The 10,176-nt window shown below is 44.6% G+C and overlaps 1 pseudogene; it reads left to right on the forward strand.

Annotated features, from left to right (window-relative positions):
• The first annotated feature begins 446 nt into the window (after window positions 1–446).
• Window positions 447–1,184, forward strand: LOC102557867 (olfactory receptor 5M10-like; annotated as a pseudogene).
• Window positions 1,185–10,176: the final 8,992 nt, after the last annotated feature.

A 10,176-nucleotide genomic window follows, 5' to 3' on the forward strand; every position in this document is an offset into this window, starting at 1 on the left:
AGAAGATTATGGAATAAACAGAGGAAAAGAAAAAAAAAAGAAAAAAGTGATTTTTTTCCCTTCCCAGTAGTGATTATCTCCTCATTAAAAATCCATTTTTTGTTTGAAGTTATTTGGAAACACAGAGGGTTAGACAGAATGACAAAGTCCTCTATAAAGAGATCTCCTTCCTCATAAACAGAGAAGTACATTTCGTTCATTATAATTTTTCAAATATATTTCTTTATTCTTTTCTTCTTTTAGGTTCAAGGTTTGGTGCAGAAATGGCCATGGGGAAACAAGTGACTGTCAGCTATTTTGTTCTATCTGGTATTTCCAGTAACTCATAGTTCCAACCTTTCCTTTTTGTGGTGTTTCTAATGTACTTAATAACCGTGGTGGAGAATGTTGGTAATAAGAGCTGATCTTCACCTCCACACCCTTACGTATTTTTTCAATTCTATTTATCCTTCCTTGACATATGCTACTCTTCAGTCACTGTCTTAAAGATGCTGCAGAATTTCTTGGCAGAGAAGAAAACCATTTATCTCCATGGCTATATTGCCCAGATGAGCTTAATTCTTCTTATGGTCTGTACAGAAGTTTTCATGCTATCAGCAATGACCAAAGATAGATACACTGCCATCTGTAACCCACTGCATTATGCATGGACCATGAATAAGGAAGTCTGTATATGACTAGTAGGTGGTACATGGCTGATTAGTATATTATTTGCACTGATAAACACTGTTCCTGTGTTACATTTAGACTTCTGTGGGCCCAAGAAAGTGAATAATTTCAGTTGTGAGCTCCCATCTCTAATAGAAATGTCATGCACAGAGACTTTCATCAACAAGATGACATATCCCATTTCAGTTTAAATTTTTAGCTTTATCTCATTGTCGATCTCCCTGGCCTCATACATCTGCATCATCTCCACCATCTTTAAAATACGCTCTGCTGAGGGTAGGGGTAAAGCCTTCTCTACCTGTAGTTCCCATCTCACTATGGCTGTTCTGAATTATGGGACTAGTTTGTTTCAATATCTGAGACCCAATTCAATGTCTTTGGTGGTTCTTGACAGACTCTTCTCCATCCGGTACAGTATTTTAACTCCCGTGTTAAATCCTATCATCTACAGCCTGAAAAACAAGGAGGTACAGGCAGCTCTGGGGAATATACTGGGGAAAATGCAAGGGATGTGAATGTATTTCAGCATTCAAAAATGTCCTTCACTATTCCCATGACAAAAAATAGTAAGGGGAGCTAAGTGTTTAAATATTCTTGTTAGGGCGACTGTATTTGGATTTTGGGGAGTGCTGACGTGCAGCTGAACAAAAGCTTTTTCCTGTGTCTCAGCAAAAGCTGCTCGTCACAAGGCAGGATGATATATTAAAAGTCACTAATGTTGCAAATGCTTAAGCAAACAGTTTTCTAACAATGGGATAGTGTGCAAAGTGCATGATGTGTCGTGTAAGAACAGGATACAGCCCATCAGCTATTGTCAGGAGATAAAGCAGAAATACAGCCTTGGAGATGGTTCTAAAATTAGCAAAGAACCAGAAAGAACCAGCAAGAAACCACAGTTGACCGGGAGAAGACGCGCCAAAAGTGGGGCACATAAAAAAGTGGAAACAGGGAGAGATCACCAAAGAGGAGTATACCTCCTCTGCTCGCACTTATAGGGAGGCAGTTAGATGGGCCAAAGCTACCATGGAGCTGAGGATGGCATCCCAAATAAAGGACAACAAAAAATTGTTTTTTAGATATATAGGGAGTAAAAGGAAGGCCCAGGGAGGAATAGGACCCCTACTAAATGGACAGAAGCAATTGGTGACGGACAGGGGGAACAAGGCTGAACTCCTCAATGAGTTCTTTGCCTCAGTGTTCCTAAGTGAGGGGCAGGACAAGGCTCTCACTGGGATTGTAGAGAGGCAGCAGCATGGTGCCAGACCACCATGCATAGACCCTGAGATGGTGCAGAGTCACTTGGAAGAACTGGATGCCTTTAAGTCGGCAGGCCCGGATAAGCTCCATCCGAGGGTACTGAAGGCACTGGCCGACGTCATTGCACAGCCACTGGCGGGAATATTCGAATGCTTGTGGCACACGGGCCAAGTCCCGGAGGACTGGAAAAGGGCCAATGTGGTCCCCATTTTCAAGAAGGGGAGGAAGGAAGACCTGGGCAACTATAGGCCAGTCAGTCTCACCTCCATCCTTGGCAAAGTCTTTGAAAAAATGATCAAGGCTCACATTTTCAAGAGCCCAGCAGGACGAATTATGCTGAGGGGAAACCAGCATGGGTTCGTAGCAGGCAGATCATGCCTGACTAATCTAGTCTCTTTTTATGACCAGGTTACGAAATGCCTGGACACAGGAGTAGGGGTGGATGTCATATACTTAGAATTCAGGAAGGCCTTCGATACAGTATCCCACCCCATACTGGTGAACAAGTTAAGAGGCTGTGATTTGGATGACTACGCAGTCCAGTGGGTGGTGAATTGGCTAGAGGGTCACACCCAGAGAGTCGTGGTGGATGGGTCGTTTTTGACCTGGAAGGGTGTGGGCAGTGGGGTCCCTCAGGGCTCGGTCCATGGACCGATACTCTTTAGTGTCTTCATCAGCAACTTGGACGAGGGAGTGAAGTGTTCTCTGTTCAAGTCTGCAGATGACACAAAGCTATGAGGAGAAGTAGACACGCCAGAGGGCAGGGAACAGCTGCAAGCAGACCTGGACAGGTTGGACAAGTGGGCAGAAAACAACAGAATGCAGTTCAACAAGGAGAAATGCAAAGTGCTGCACCTAGGGAGGAAAAATGTCCAGCACACCTACTGCCTGGGAAATGACCTGCTGGGTGGCACAGAAGTGGAAAGGGATCTTGGAGTCCTAGTGGATTCCAAGATGAACATGAGTCGGCAGTGTGACGAAGCCATCAGAAAAGCTAATGGCACTTTATCATGCATCAGCAGATGCATGACTAATAGATCCAAAGAGGTGATACTTCCCCTCTATCGGGCACTGGTCAGACCGCAGTTGGAATACTGCGTGCAATTCTGGGCACCGCACTTCAAGAGGGATGCGGATAACCTGGAGAGGTTCCAGAGAAGGGCCACTCGTATGGTTAAGGGCCTGCAGACCAAGCCCTACGAGGAGAGACTAGAGAACCTGGACCTTTTCAGCCTTTGCAAGAGAAGGTTGAGAGGCGACCTTGTGACTGCCTATAAGTTCATCACGGGGGCACAGAAGGGAATTGGTGAGGTTTTATTCACCAAGGCGCCCCCAGGGGTTACAAGAAATAATGGCCACAAGCTAGCAGAGAGCAGATTTAGACTGGACATTAGGAAGAACTTCTTCACAGTTCGAGTGGCCAAGGTCTGGAGCGGGCTCCCAAGGGAGGTGGTGCTCTCCCCTACCCTGGGGGTCTTCAAGAGGAGGTTGGATATGCATCTATCTGGGGTCATCTAGACCCAGCACTCTTTCCTGCCTATGCAGGGGGTCGGACTCAATGATCTATTGAGGTCCCTTCCGACCCTAGCAGCTATGAATCTATGAATCTATGAATCTAGGGTCAAAGTCTTAGGCATGGCTTCCTAGCAAAGAGGCATGTAAATAAATGAAATGCATAGGCAATACAATGTTAATGAAGCACAAAGTAAACAGAGGTGGAACTTGAGATGCAAAGAGAAATAGGTGGAACCAAAGGAGGGACGAGGGTGGAGTGGATGTTAATTAATATGAACCAAGGTGTATAAAATGTGAACAATCTCATGTTCAGGGCAGGTCCCCTGGTTCATGGGCTGTGTGTCTGTGAGGGACCTTTGCCTGAAGTTGTCTCCATTCTGAATAAAGTTGTGGTGAACAATGTGTGCTGGTGTTTGCTCCCTGCCTGCTCTGGCTAATGAGCAACAGGATCCATGAGCAATTTTTTCATCATCTCCCTAGTCATTGGGCACCAGATGAAGTCAGGGTCTAACAATTCTGATGCCATGTAACTGTTTGGCACAAGCATTAGGTCTATAAACAATTAAGTTCTCCCTTAACTATTAGCCTGTTTATACTGTGAAGGCTAGCTCAATTCAACTTTTTTAATGGCACTGTTGGGATAGAAATGCACGAAAGGTATGAATTCTGCTGAATTCATCTGTAGCCAAGAGTGCATGAATTAATTCACCTTTCCTTTTGCATTTTTTATTCTATGGCATAGGAATAAGTCTTGTGGTTAGAGCTTTGACTTGAGAAAGCCTAATTCCAATGAATCTGTTAGTATCCTGATCAAGTGTATTGAACCAGAGACAGAGAAAGCTTCACACAGAAGTACTCCATTGTCTAGAACCTAGATCCTTCAAGAATGAGGTGGGAATTGTTAGTTTGGGCTAACACTTCAGATTGGACATGGAAGATAGTGTTCTTGTTGAGAATTGCCCTTTTCTCAGGTGAGCGCTCCACACTCTATATGATTGATATGGAAGGGGCATCACCATCACTTCCTCTTAGATTTTCATTAAAAATGATTGACCTAGCTCCACGAGGGGGTGACAGCTATGAAGTACATATTATGGAACACAACCCTTGGTGCTGTTATTTTTAAACAAGGGCATTTTAAACATCAACTAAAACATAAGATTGTGGGACAAGTAACCTTCCAGAGACTGGATTGTGTTAACATATTTGATTCAGTCTATAAGGTCTAACTCTACCCTGATTTCTTGTGAAATGCTCACATACTAGGAGAAGCCAGATGTTAAATTGGACTGTTAAAGAAATTTGCATCAGCAGAACCCTTCAAAAGGGATATACTTCTGCCATATATTTTGTTTGTCATCTGGGAATTTCTCCAATCCTCAGATGAATTTTCCCCTTTTGAACTGTTGTATTGGAAAGAGCTTCAAAGTATATTAAACCTCCTTCAGGATGCCTGGCAGACACAGGGCCAGAGACCCCAAAACATAGTAGAGAATGTTTTCCAAATTCACGACTGGCTGAATCTTGTAGGAATATTCACCCAGGATACTTCCCACACTATACAACTGACTCAGAAACAATGTTATACCAAGAATATCAACTTTGGCAATATTAAGCAGGGTACTGGTTCCTGTTGTTACTGTCCTCAGTGGAATGTAAGTTTTTAGCCAAATTATAGGAGTCCTATGAGGTCATGAGATGAATTGGAAATGTGGATTATGAAGCTTGGCTAATGGGGAGGTGTCATGGGCCCAGAGAGGTTACATAAACCTCCTGACACCACGAAGAGCTTGAGAAACCATCAATGCCTCAGTCTGTTTTACAATTGAAAAGGTTCTCTAGCTTAATTACAATATATGTGCACTCCATGACAGTAACCACCACTTCATTTTAAAATCTAGTAAGATCAACTTTTATAAACTTTATAAACTTTTACAAACTTTTATAAACTTTTATAATGAACATTCATCTTAATTTTAAGATTCAATTACTTAAAGCTGCAGAGAAAAGGACCACTCACCTGTGTTTTGTATAACCCAACACTTTGGATCAATATTTCTTGGCAGACACAACCAGCCTAGAAACTATAATTTTTTATGCCCTAATGCACAGTCTGGGTACTTCAGAGCCAAGATGAAATTTGGTCCTAGAGAGTTTTTTGTTCTATTATTGTGAAAATTATGTGTTTTTTTTTTTTTCCTACTTCCCATGAGGAAAAGACTTTCCATGAAAAAGCTAGGTGCCCAGATTTGGGAAGATGGAAAGACTGCAGGGAGAACAGCTCAATTGTGTGCTATAATGTCATCTATCCTGACAACACAAAGTCCCCCCACAGGTGGCTTTGCTCAAACTTTGTAACTTGTTTTCATTTTCATGTACTACATTTGTAGGGAAGAGAATCTTAGGTGAGGTGAGCAGACTGGAGCATGGAAGTGATAGAATGATGGGAGAATATTAGAAGTAAATGAGGTACCTAAACATATAGGGAAGGTCTCAGATATATAGCCAAAGTGTGTGTACGCATTGGGAGTGGGGGAAATTTGAGAGGGAGGCAGGAATGAGATTATGGGTAAAGTATGGGGGTTTGTCAGGATTGACCCAGCCATGGGCGGTCACTTAGTGAGCTACCTTAGGCAGGGAAGGTCATGACATGTATCTACTGCAGTCCAAGGCTGACACTTAAGCAGTAGCATGGTCAGGGACGTTGTCAGAAGAGAACTGGGAGGTCCAAACAAGGCTAGGGCAGTGACTGGTAAGACTGGGATCAGGCAAGAGAAAGCAGAGGCATAAGAATCAAACAGGAAGTAAGAGGTCCCCCAGTCAGTGCCTCACAGTTCTCATAGGTTCCTTCTGGTCACCTGACTACTCATCAATGTCTCAATGAGAGGGACCAAATTGGGCAGTGGCTGCTATCTGACAGTCTGCATGATGATACTGTAAACTTTGCCTCTGGCTGTTGGCTTGACAGCTTTGGGTTTGAATCCCAGTGGACCTGACATGACTGTAACTGGAGCCAAATAGAGCATTAGAAGTATGGAGATGATTATGCTGTGGAGCTTTGTGAAGATTGGAAAGAGACCTGAGAGGCAGACTGGGGAGACTCTGACTTGACAAGAAGATGAGGGGATCAACATGATATATGGAGCTGTTGAGATGAACGGATAAGGCCAGGACTCAAAAAAGAGTTAAGGGGAGGGGAAAAAAAGAATTACTGTAAATGAAACAGACTGTAAGGCAGGAACAGACATTGTCTTTTCCCTTTAAACATTTTAAGGTGCCCAATATCCACTTGAGCAGATATCCACACTCATTGCCATGCCACAAATGGACAAAATCTATGGCCATGAACAAAGATAGGAATAAATGGTGCCACTTTTCAGTGGCCAAAATCTCTTTGCTCTGTGGACTGAAAGCATGGGAAGCTTGGAGTTGCCCACAGTCATCATCTGATCAGAAATGTTCTCTGGCTGCTTGAGGGCCCAATCCTGCACACCCCAAACATTTCTGTGCAGGTTCAGGCCCCTCTAGTCCTGGGAATGACTTGCCAAACTGACAGAGATGTGTTGAAGGGAATTTCAGGACACACATCTGTAAAAATGGTAAGGTGGGAGTTATCAACTCATGGAGACACACCATAAGATTGGAGGGGTCTATTTCTAGAAGTTGGGAACCCCAAGGTTTCCCAGCTTATGGAAACACTCCAAGGAAGTCCCAGGGGTAAAAGCAGGAAAAGTCCATCTTTCTCTGCATACAGAAACACCCTGAGATTTCCTGGGGCACATCTTTTTAAGATGGGAAAGTTGGGCAGACACTCCAGGGGCTTGATGGGCCTGATCCTGGTTGGGCATTCTTCAGGAAGGCAGGATTGTGCCACTCAAGCACCAGGAGAACATGGTGACCTTTGTTCCACTGAATGAATAAGCATGATAATAGGTGACCTGTAGGGCTGTGCGAGGCTTCAGACTGCACTGGCTTCTTTAGGCCTCCCAAAGTGGTTCGGAGCTTCCGAAGCACTTGGGAAAAGCTTCAGAGCCACTTCAGAGATCCGGCCATAGGGTATAATGGGGAATCAATGAAATATCTATAACTCTATTATTTTTTTGTCTGATTTGGATTAAACTTGTAGGAGTGGTAGCTTCCTTTGATAGAATGAAGCTTGCCAAGGTTCAAGAACATCGGTGCATGCATTTGGGAGGAGCTGCACCCTAAATTCTTGAAAGCAAAACTCATGTCATGTGTGTGTGTTACATCTCGGGGGGTAAAAACTGCAGGGATGGTATCCCCTGGTGAGGCAAAAACCCTGCCAGGTTTCAAGAAGATAGGTGAAGGGGTTTGGGGGGAACTGCACCCCAAATTCTTTAAAGCAAAACTCATGTCATGTGTATGTGTTAAGCCACAGTGGGGTCAAAACTGCAGAGATGGTAGCCCATGCTGAGGCCACAAGCTTGCCAAGTTTCAAGGTGATAGGTGCAGGGGTTTGGGGGAACCTGCATCTCAAGCTGCGAACAAGCAAAACTCGTGACATGGGTGATGGTGTATGTGTTAAGGCACAGCAGGGTAAAAGCTGCAGGGATGGTAGCCCCTGCTGCAGCCATGATGCCTGCCATCTGTTGAGGAGATAGGTACAGGTGTTCTGGGTTCTGGGGCCCTGAACCTATAACTGCTGACAGGCAAAACTCATGACATGGCTGCTTGTGCAACTGACTGTCTCTGTCTTGGGGCAGTTGATTGTCTGTATTGATTATTTCCTCTCCTTAGTCTGTGGTTTTCTAGGTGTTAATCATTGCTAATTAACTCATTATCTAGTAGCTCCTAGTAGCTAGCTACTATGTATTAAGCTGGTCTCTGAGTGAATCATGATTGATTGGTAACTGGTAACACAGTAGCTTAGCAGCCAGGCCTGCAGTAGTTCCACCCACCACCCTGTACCCCAAGACAGACACAGTTACACAAGCACCCATGTCACGAGTTTTGCCTGTCAGCAGCCAGAGGTGCAGTGCCCCAGAACCCCTGCACCTATCTCCTTGACAGCTGGCAGGCTTCATGGCTACAGCAGGGACTAGCAGGCCTGCAGCTTTCACCCAGCTATGCCTTAACACACACAGTGTCACCCACGTCATGACTTTTGCTTGTCCGCAGCTTGAGGTACATTTTTCCCCAAACCCCTGCACTTATCTCCTTGAAACTTGGAAGACATTGTGGCCTCAGCAGGGGCCACCATTCCTGCAGCTCTGACCCCACTGTGGCTTAATACATAAACATGACATGAGTTTTGCTTTCAAGAATTTGGGGTGCCTTTTCCCCCAAGCCCCTGCACCTATCACCTTGAAACTTGGCAGGCTTCATGCTCTTTTCAGAGGCTACCTCCCCTGCATGCTCCATCCAAAGAAGACAAAAAAAAACAACAACAAAGGTATAGATATTTCATTGATTCCCCATTATACCCTATGGCCAGATCTCTCAGGTGGCTCAGAAGCTTCAGAGCCGCTTCGGACGGATCAAAGCAGGAAAAAGAATCTGGAGCTCCTGATCAGATCCCTGAAGCAGCCAGATCCAAAGCCGGATCGAATAGCTGCCTACTCACACAGACCTAGTGACCTGTGTTCCTCCCAATGAAGAAGATCAACTCAATAAGGACATCTCTGGCACATCTGATCTTGAAAAAAAAACAAACAAATAAAAACAAAACAAAAAACAAAGCAAAATATGTCATCAAATCCTGTATCACAATGCATTTATGAATGGAAACACAGGGGCTGAATAAAGATGTATCTATACACAGCAACACAAGGTATTCCTTCATTAGTAAATTCAGTTACTATGTCCCTCCCTGTATGGACAATGCTTATTACTGCTAGCTGACAAAAATATCCTGAGGGATACCCAGCATGGGTTTGTTGTGGGTAGGTCTTGCTTGACCAATCTCATTTCCTTTTACAACCAGGTGGCCTATCACCTGGACAAGGGGGAAGAGATGGATGTCGTATAGCTTGACTTTAAATAAGCCTTTGATCTGGTATCCCATGATCACCTCTTGGCAAAACTGGCTAACTGCGGCCTCGTCCTCACCACAATCCGCTGGCTGGGGAATTGGCTCTGTGGCAGGACCCAGAGGGTGGTGGTTGACAGAAGTCAATCGTCATGGTGTGTGGTCACCAGTGGGATCTCTCAAGGCTCTATTGTAGGGCCTATACTCTTTAACATCTTCATCAATTATGTAGACATTGGTGTCAGCCGTGGGCTGGCCAAGTTTGCTGATGATACCAAACTCTGAGGTAAAGCATCCACACCTGAGGACAGGAGGGTGATCCGGGCAGATCCTGACAGGCTCATGAAATGGGTGGATGAGAACCTGATGGTGTTTAACACTGAAAAATGCAAGGTTCTCCACCTTGGGAGGAAAAACCTGCAGCATGCTTATAGGCTCGGCAGTGCTACGCTGGTCAGAACTACAGATGAAAGGGACTTGGGGGTCCTGATTGACCACAAGGTGAACATAAGCCTTCAATGTGATGCTGTGGCTAGGAAAGTGAGCAAAATGCTGGCTTGCATCCATAGATGTTTCTCAAGCAAATCCCGGGACATCATTCTCCCCTTGTACTCGGCCTTGGTAAGGTCACAGCTGGAGTACGGCATCCAGTTTTGGGCCCCACAATTCAAAAGGGATGTGGAGAAACTTGAGAGAGTCCAGAGGAGAGCCACACACATGATCAGAGGTCAGAAAAACAGAACATA

Source organism: Alligator mississippiensis, chromosome 7 (genome assembly GCF_030867095.1).
Source record: "Alligator mississippiensis isolate rAllMis1 chromosome 7, rAllMis1, whole genome shotgun sequence".
Classification (NCBI taxonomy): Eukaryota; Metazoa; Chordata; order Crocodylia; family Alligatoridae; genus Alligator; species Alligator mississippiensis.